Source organism: Schistocerca serialis, chromosome 3 (assembly GCF_023864345.2).
Source record: "Schistocerca serialis cubense isolate TAMUIC-IGC-003099 chromosome 3, iqSchSeri2.2, whole genome shotgun sequence".
Classification (NCBI taxonomy): domain Eukaryota; kingdom Metazoa; phylum Arthropoda; class Insecta; order Orthoptera; family Acrididae; genus Schistocerca; species Schistocerca serialis.
Genome location: NC_064640.1, coordinates 793,123,959 through 793,133,468, shown reverse-complemented (window position 1 = coordinate 793,133,468; position 9,510 = coordinate 793,123,959). Strand labels below are relative to the sequence as shown.

General features: G+C 44.7%; 1 non-coding gene across 1 annotated transcript; it reads left to right on the top strand.

Moving 5' to 3' along the window:
- The first annotated feature begins 358 nt into the window (after positions 1–358).
- Positions 359–433, top strand: Trnas-cga (transfer RNA serine (anticodon CGA)). The gene has a single exon. It is a non-coding gene; the product is annotated as a tRNA-Ser (tRNA).
- Positions 434–9,510: the final 9,077 nt, after the last annotated feature.

Below are 9,510 nucleotides of genomic sequence, written 5' to 3'. Positions count from 1 at the left end.
GAAGGTAGGAGACGAGGTACTGGCAGAAGTAAAGCTGTGAGTACCGGGCGTGAGTCGTGCTTCGGTAGCTCAGTTGGTAGAGCACTTGCCCGCGAAAGGCAAAGGTCCCGAGTTCGAGTCTCGGTCGAGCACACAGTTTTAATCTGCCAGGAAGTTTCATATCAGCGCACACTCCGCTGCAGAGTGAAAATCTCATTCTGGAAACATCCCCCAGGCTGTGGCTAAGCCGTGTCTCCGCAATATCCTTTCTTTCAGGAGTGCTAGTTCTGCAAGGTTCGCAGGAGAGCTTCTGTAAAGTTTGGAAGGTAGGAGACGAGGTACTGGCAGAAGTAAAGCTGTGAGTACCGGGCGTGAGTCGTGCTTCGGTAGCTCAGTTGGTAGAGCACTTGCCCGCGAAAGGCAAAGGTCCCGAGTTCGAATCTCGGTCGGGCACACAGTTTTAATCTGCCAGGAAGTTTCATATCAGCGCACACTCCGCTGCAGAGTGAAAATCTCATTCTGGATACTTGCTGCTGCCTGACAGACAGAATAGTAAGGAATCCTAATTTGTATTTAACAGTTCAGAATATTCCAGTGGGAATCTATATACAGATACAATTAAAGGTGAATTTTTTTTCAGTGTTAATTAACGAGCACACACTGCTATGAGCTGATTGCCACAAAATACACACTCAGTGTTTTTGACCTTGTGTTATGTCTTAATATATGTAACTACTCCTCCTTTTCACATAATAGTTCTCCACGAGTGCAATGTTTTGTATGTAACTTATCTAACTCTCTGGTTATGTGGTGCTCAAATAGGCACAAGACGTGTATTTTCTCAGACCTCTCTAAATTTTGCAAACAGACAAGAAGCTCTTTCTCCTTTTTACTCAGTTCTCCGATATTTAATGAAAGAAGCTAACCTTACTTTTCTGTTCATTCTTAAGTATTATGTGGGCCTCTTCTGCTATTTTAACTTTTTTTGAAAATAGGGCGCCTGAATCCTTATTCTAAACTAAGGATTTACGTCTCTGACACCAGTAACCACAAAGATGTTGCTTTGCGTGGTGGTGGCCCCTTGTAAATTTCCTGAAAGTAGCTCAGCCAACTCCTATTCAGGTGTAGGCCGTGTTTAGTCTATTCCTATCTCCCAGCTGAAGCAGCAGGCACTGCACTCATGTCAGATTTTTGTTTCAGTCAGCAGCAGGTTGTTCAACTCAGTGTTCACATGGCTCACAGCAGTATTAACTCAGAGCTGATCATGGCGCTGGAGGACTTCCACAAAACTCACATTTGTGTGTGTAATTGCAACTTCTATTTCATCCAAATCACCCCTAACGTTGTAATTACTGCCCTTAGCCAGGATATTCCCCAATCCACCCACTACAGTAATCTGATCCTCTAAATTAAAATCTTTGCGCAGATTCGTTGTGTTGTCTGTCACCTGATAAAGGCATGCACCTAGATTCACTACACTTGTGACTTGGTTTAATGTTCGTAATTTGTCCTGTATCATTTCACCTACATACCTCCCAAGACTACTATCCAGCAGCAAGACTCTTTACTTCCTACTCTCTTTTGGTACACTTTGTTTCTTTGTTAGAAGTCTGGTGCACCCTACTGCTGGACGAAGCTCTTCAAATGTAGATGAAGAAGTTGAAGTGCTACTCCCCTTACGCCGATTGCTTTTTACCTGTGACCAGTTACCACGATCTTCCTTCCCCTTCAGCATATAAATATACATGTTAATCAAAATTAAAGTCGTCTCGGACCTAGTTAGACTGTTTGCGCTTTGCAGATTTGAAAGTGATAGCGGAGAACGACTGAGGGAAAGAAGGAGACTGTGCATAAAAGTTTTGTTACGGTAACCACGTAGTCTAAACCTCTGTCAGTAATGCATTGGTGATAATCTGCTATAAATGGTTCAAATGGTTCTGAGCACTATGGGACTTAACATCTATGGTCATCAGTCCCCTAGAACTTAGAACTACTTAAACCTAACTAACCTAAGGACATCACACAACACCCAGTCATCACGAGGCAGAGAAAATCCCTGACCCCGCCGGGAATCGAACCCGGGAACCCGGGCGTGGGAAGCGAGAACGCTACCGCACGACCACGAGCTGCGGACCAATCTGCTATAAGTATTGGCATTTTTGAATACGAGAAACACCGGAAACTTAGTAAAAACCAATTTTGGGATGAAAGCTTCATGTTAGGCGCTTGCTAATGACTGCATATACTCTCGTAAAATATACTGTAAATCAGTTGCATTAATTAATTAGTACAGTAAGAAACTTGTGCTCTATATGTTTCACGAAATAGTGAATTATTAGTATCATATTTCGTTTCCACATCAGATCACTCTCAGTTTGTCCGAATATGTTGTATTAGAATATCTGAGAGTGCTGTTAACGCTTTTCAGTAAGTATCTATACACATTCTGAGCATTTATGTTCATATTACGTTACTTTGCCGCATACTCAATGTTATTTTCGTTTGACACTTCCGATGCTTTCTTTGGTCATGCTTCCCACGTAGATTCGTGCTTATATTACTTGGTTCTCGATAATACTATTGTGGCCGTGGTGGCGCGGACGGCGGCAGCGGCGACGATTGCTGCGCCACTGCGGCTCAGCAGGACTCTGAGCGATTTCTGGTGTTAACTGCGTTCCCGACGAAACGCCTGTTGGGGAAAAAATTGCTCGGCCGACCTCCATTACATCATACTTGTCTTGCTTTGGGATAATAATGAGAGTATTTCAATGCATTTGAAGTGAATGATAGTGCAACATGTCAGCCCGTGCTGTTCTAAAAGTGCATGTCTTGCCGCACGGTTTGAGGCGCCATGTCACGGATTGCGCAGCCCCTCCCGCTAGAGGTTTGAGTCCTTCCTCGGGTATTGCTGTGTGTGTTGTTCTTAGCATAAGTTAGTTTAAGGTAGTTTAAGTAGTGTGTAAGCGTAGGGACCGATGACCTCAGCAGTTTGGTCCCGCAGGAATCCACACACATTTGACCCTTTGAACAAAGTGCATGTCTTCTATATCTTGATATCGATGGGAAAAAAAGCCACCTAACTTACAGTAGGAAAGTACAGTAGAGAGCTCTCAGCGAGAATCACAGCATGAATCAGCGCCAGTGATAAGTAGGAGCTTTATGCAGCTGCGAGAAAAAAAAAAAAAAGGCAAATGCGAGTAGGACTCGCGCTCTGAGAATTCCGTGCACTAACATAAGAGTGAGCGAGTAGCGAAATATGTGGTATAAGTCACAGTAACTTTTGGTTGCATTGACTTAGAAGCTTAAAATTTCCTTACACCGCCAACGGAGCGCAGACATAAGTATCTGAAGTAAATTTCAACGTGACCCCTAAATCTGTTCCTCAGAATAAGGGGGCAAACGGACAACAAAGTGACCATAAAGTTTCCGTTTCTTACCGATGGAGGTACGAAACCCTAAAAACTAAATCAGAACGCTAAAATACTTTAATTGTGTTTGTACTGCACTCGGGTCTTCAGCCAGGTCCAGTCGTTTTCAAACCACGATATTTCGACAGTGTTCCATGCCGTCATCTTCAGGTAATACCTGCAGACTGAGCGTCTCCACTGAATCTCCTACCCTTTACGCTCTGATCGCTGCCGACCCCTTCCCCCGCGTCTTGCCGCACGCTGCCCTGCATGGAATGGAGGTGGGGATGGGCGGGATGTTGGCGGCAGGATGCGAACTGTGGACCATCAGATGTCCTGTGGCCTTCGTCGGGCGCGGAAGTCGCTTTGGGTCGGCACTGTGCTTTTAGTTGGCTAAGTGCTGGGTACCAGGCTTTGCTGAGGTTGAACCCGGCGTCTCTGTTGATCAGTCCATCAGCTACACTTATTTCACCCCCACAAACATACGTTTTTCATACTAGGTACATTCTACTGCCACCTACTACCAGATACTCCACATCAGTGACCTCAGTAGCCATTAGACATCGTGAGAGAGCAGAATGAGGCGCTCCGCGGAACTCACGGACTTCGAACGTGGTCAGGTGATTAGGTGTCATATATATGTACGCGAGATTTCCACACTCCTAAAAATCCCTAGGTCCACTGTCTCCGATGTGGTAGGGAAGTGGAAACGTGAAGGGACACCTACAGTGCAAAAACGTACAGGCCGACCTCGTCTGTTGACTGACAGAGACCGCCGACAGTGGAAGAGGGTCGTAATGTGGAATAGGCAGGCATCTATCCAGACCATTACACAGGAATTCCAAACTGCATCAGAATCCACTGCAAGTATTATGAGAACTAAGCGGGAGGTGAGAAAACTTGGATTTCATGATGAGCGGCTGCTCATAAGCCACAAATCACGCCGGTAAATACCAAATGACGCCTCGCTTGGTGTAAGGAGCGTAAACATTGGACGATTGAACAGTGGAAAAACTGAGTGTAGTGCCAACAGTAAAATTCGGAGGTGGTGGTGTTAAGATGAGGCCGATTTTTCGTGGAGGGGGCTTGCACCCCTTTTTGTTTTGCGTGGCACTATCACAATACAGGCCTACATTGATGTTTTAAGCCCCTTCTTGCTACACACTGTTGAAGGGGAACTCGGGGATGGCGAGTGCATTTTTCAACACGATCGAGCAACTGTTCATAATGCACAGCCTATGGCGGAGCGGTTACACGAAAATAACATCCCTGTAATGGACTGGCCTGCGCGGAGTCCTGACTTGAATCCTATAGAACACCTATGGGATGTTTTGGAACGGCGACTGCGTGCCGGACCTCACCGACCGACATCGATACCTCTTCTCAGCGCAGCACTCCCTGAAGAGTGGGCTGCCATTCCCCAAGAAACCCTCCAGCACCTGACTGAACGTATGCCAGCGAGAGTGGAAGCTGTCATCAATACTAAGGGTGGGCCAACAGCATAGTGAATTCCAGCATTACCGATGGAGGGTGCCACAAACTTGTAAGTCATTTTCAGCCTGGTGTCCGGATACTTTTGATCACATAGTGTAGTCACTCTGTCGATGAACACATTTCTTCCAACGAGAGTCTAGTTTGCCAATACCATCACTGTATAATGTTTGACTTTGTTGACGGAGCCACCTCCTCACTTCTGCTTGCATCGCTTTATCACTATCGAAGTGAGGTCCTCGAAGATGTTCTTTAAGTTTTTGATCCTGATGAAAACCGAATGGCCCGCCGTTGTGGCCGAGCGGTTCTAGGCTCTTCAGTCCGGAACCACACTGCTACTACGGTCGCAGGTTCGAAACCTGCCTCGGACATGGATGTGTGTGATGTCCTTAGGTTAGTTAGGTTTAAGTAGTTTCTAAGTCTAGGGTACTGATGACCTCAGATGTTAAGTTCAATACTGCTTAGAGCCATTTGAATTTAAAAACCGAATGAGCCAAGCTGGGACTGTATGGAGTGTGACGAATGACAATGAACCCAAGGCGGTGGACTGTTGCAGATGTCGCTGCGCTCGTGTGTGGTCTGGTATTCTCAAGCTGAAGAAGAAGGTGCTCGATGTGTGGCCGAACTCTTCGCATTATAAACTCGATTACAGCACGCTGTTTCTTACTCAGCGACATAGATACATTACACACCGCCATGTTAGGTGCGACAATTCGCAACGCTCTAGCGACTGAAGGCTGAAAATATATAGACGTGAAGAATAAATATATAGAGTATTATTGGCTCTTGTTTAATTTAAAAGAGTAAGGTTTTTTACAAAAAAAGGTGCAGAGGCATTACTTTCCCGCACGCTTCCGTCTTAGTCGTAGGTCATATCTGTGTTTTTCGGGAATGTTATTTGTTGGATTTTGACAAACAATGAGTTTCCAATCCAACACATTTACTGATTTAGAGAATAACTAGTTTTTAGTAGAACAAGTCAAATTTTACCAGCTTATAGGTAATCATGCGTAGAATTTCTTCTGTATCCCAGAAAATACTCTCCATTCAGTTCCCAGCAGAGAATTATACACGGACCGTTCGGATGGTGGGCGATCGACCTCCATCCACTTCTTTGACTGCTGTATCGTTTCTGCTGTGAATTTGTGATTCACATCTCATTCGCAGTAAAGAAATTTGAGCACATAATCTCAATAAAACGCTCGAACATTATGGGGGGAGTAGTTTTCGTATTCAGTTTTTGGTACCAGCCCTTGAAAAATGCAGCACCCTTTATGTACAAGATTTCGCAGTGAAATCTTCGTGTAAACTGTATTGTGCCCTTTATTCCCTAGCATCTATTGATTCACATTTATCTTAAATAGCAGACCATAACATTTGACACAGTCTAGTCACAGTACGGTCGTTGTCCTAATGCGGAAACGGAGCGATGTATTTGACATCCAAAAGAGCATGATCATCGTCTTTCAGGACAAGGATGGAGGCATTTCCGAAACAGCTAAGTTTGTAACCTGTTCGCGTGCGGCCGTGGTTAAAGTACACAGTGTATGGCAAAATAGCGCTATCCAAAACGACGACTGCGGAGATGTATACGGGCGAACAGACGTGCAACTGACCGGCCAGATGAACGTAGGGTCTACCTACAGTGTCTCCTCAATGACACGTTGCTGCTTGTTGGGCTCCGGAGCTGGCGCCTAGTTGATGAACCCGTGCTGACTGCTGTTTATCGGCGACAAAGGCCGCAACTGGACATTCTGAGTGGCAGCAGGTGGCCTTTCCAGATGAATCAAATTTCATGCTTCATCAGACAGATGGATGTTGGCCTCATGGCCCTGCAACAATCGTCGGATGGGTTCAGGCCAGAGCAGCAAGCGTTACGGTCTGCGTATTTCGTCATTCAGGAAGGTGCAATGGATCAACACAAGTATGCATCTACCCCTGGGGATCATATCCACCCATACATGCAGTTTGATTTTTGTCGGCACGAAGGCGGCTACCAGCAACACAGTGCAACGTGTCACACAGTTCATTGTTCAAAATGTTCAAATGTGTGTGAAATCTTATGGGACTTAACTGCTAAGGTCATCAGTCCCTAAGCTTACACACTACTTAACCTAAATTATCCTAATGACAAACACACACCCCCATGCCCGAGGGAGGACTTGAACCTCCGCCGATACCAGCCGCACAGTCCATGACTACAGCGCCTAGACCGATCGGCTAATCCCGCGCGGCAGTTCACAGTGTACGTGCGTGGATCGAAGAGCACCAGGGAGAGTTTACCTTACTCCCCTGGCCACCAAACTACCCAGATTTAAACCCAATTTAGAATCAATGGGACCGCCTCGACCGTACTGTTCGCTCCATGGATCCTAGTGCATCCGGCCACTGCTCTGAAGTAGGCACGGCTCCACATACCTTTCGATACTTTCTAGAACTTCACTGGCACTATTTCTGCAGCTCCGAGCTGCACGAGATGGTTAATCAGGCTTCTGACAGGTGGACACATTAATGTGGCTGGACCGTGCACTAGACGTTGTCTCGACATATTAATTTATTGTTGGAATTTTAGGACATCCTTCATATGGATGTCATAAAAAGTGAGGCCGTATCTGAATTCAACTGCCCCTTTTCATCCTTTGCAAATCGGGAATTAGTTCTTATAAAGCCAGAGTAAATATCTTATTAACACATATGCTTATATGCAACAACGGAAACAGCACACTTTTGTATATATGTAGCATAAATTTGGTTTACAACCGCTACTATGTTGTTATTTTGACTCTACCTGAAGTCTTAACTCCTCCGTTTTCATCAAATTAAGTCGTCAGCTATCTGATAGAAAATGGACGTTACTAATGCCAGGTGGTCATGATTAAAGTGCAGCTACTCACAGAGGTCCAGTGTGGGTTGTAATCATCTTATGGAAGCGAAACTTGGCAGATATTCTAATATATAAATACGGAATCAATTTACGACGTAAAAAATGACTTCCAATTTTGGCCACCAGCTCAAAATCTGGCACTGTCAATGCAGGAAAGACAAATAGAAATTTTTCCATATGGAACTGTTTCAGAACGGGACGTGATCAGAAAATGCCAAGCAAGAGAGGAAGGCGTAATGTTGATTTTATTGTAACTGCCATTTACACAAGTTGTTCACTATGGGCACCGGACGACGACGAAATGCTGTAGACCGCCAGATTCGCACCTGGTAGCCAAAATTGGAATTAATTTTTTTTCAGAGCAAATTGGGTCCGCATTAACGCATTAACATATCTATCATGTTTCGCTGCCACACGATAATTACAGCCCACACTGGACTTCAATGGGTAGCTGCGCTTTAATTATAATCGCCATGTATTATTTTTGAAATCAACATTTGTGGCCAGCAGGGCATGAAAATGTGTGCACGTGTGAATATGGAGGCAAGGTGGAGGCGACAAGAACAGCGCTTATGTATCTGGAAGAGCTCAGCGTGCGCAGGCAAACTTTTCACCTGATGATGAAATTTCAGAGCCTGAGAATTGACATTCTTTGGTGACAGTGACACATTGCCAGGATGACATTCTGGCGCCTACGGGAGATTTGCGTGAAATCGACTGCGAGATGGGAAGCAGCCAACTTCCAGTCAGATATGCGTCCGGTGTGTTTTCGATAATTAATTTCTGTGTTACGCAGCATAGTTTGCACTGCGCCGCTTCTGCGCCGCTAGAATCCCATTTCGTGGGACTGGGGGACTGGCACAAGAGAGCCTCGTAGTAAATGCATTTCAGACAGAGCCTATAGCAGCCATCAGCAATGGCTACATTAGAGGTTTTAGTAGACAGGTTCATCCGTAGCAAAAGCACAGTGTAATGAATACTAGTGGTAGCTGAGACAATAGAAATGCAGACATTCGTTTTCAGAATATATATATGATTTAAACAGCTTACCACATATGTGCGCCAAATAATTGAGCCAGTATTTACGCAGAGAATTACGTTTAAGTACCATAATGATGAAATATTTAAAGAAGCTTTGTCTTCCCTTGGTTTTAATTCTTTCCATTTTTATAGCGTATGGAATAACTGAACATTCACAATCTCCAATACAAAAAAGATAATACAGTTAGTAGAGGAAAGTACACTCGAACACTGAAGAAAAAGAGTCTTGCAATTGCGAAATTGCTGGATGCTTATACAAGAGTGACGTGTCAAATACAACTGATGGCAGGGACTCCGTATCTAGTGTTGCCTACAATTTGCATTTCACCGCATCAGATGTGTGTGAAAAACTACGAATGTAACAGACAAAATACTCAATGAGACATAATGTGGATCCATAGCTATCGCCATCGTCTGCGATCTCAGTGCTCTTACTGAAGTACTTAAATATCTTTAGTAAATAACTGCTCGCCGCTCGTCAAAAATTTTATTTCTAAATTTTTGCCGTGGGAATATGCACGCCTACGAGCGTTGAGGACTCCCGGTAGGTTTCAGATATGACTGGCTGGACTACATATGACTGCAGTGCTGGTGAAAAAATACTCGTGTCGCTATCGTAAATGCAATACTCCAGCGTCTCGTATGGTTGTCATGGCCAAACAGAAGACATCAGTAGATTTGATTACGTCCTCATTTTAGCGGCCCGGA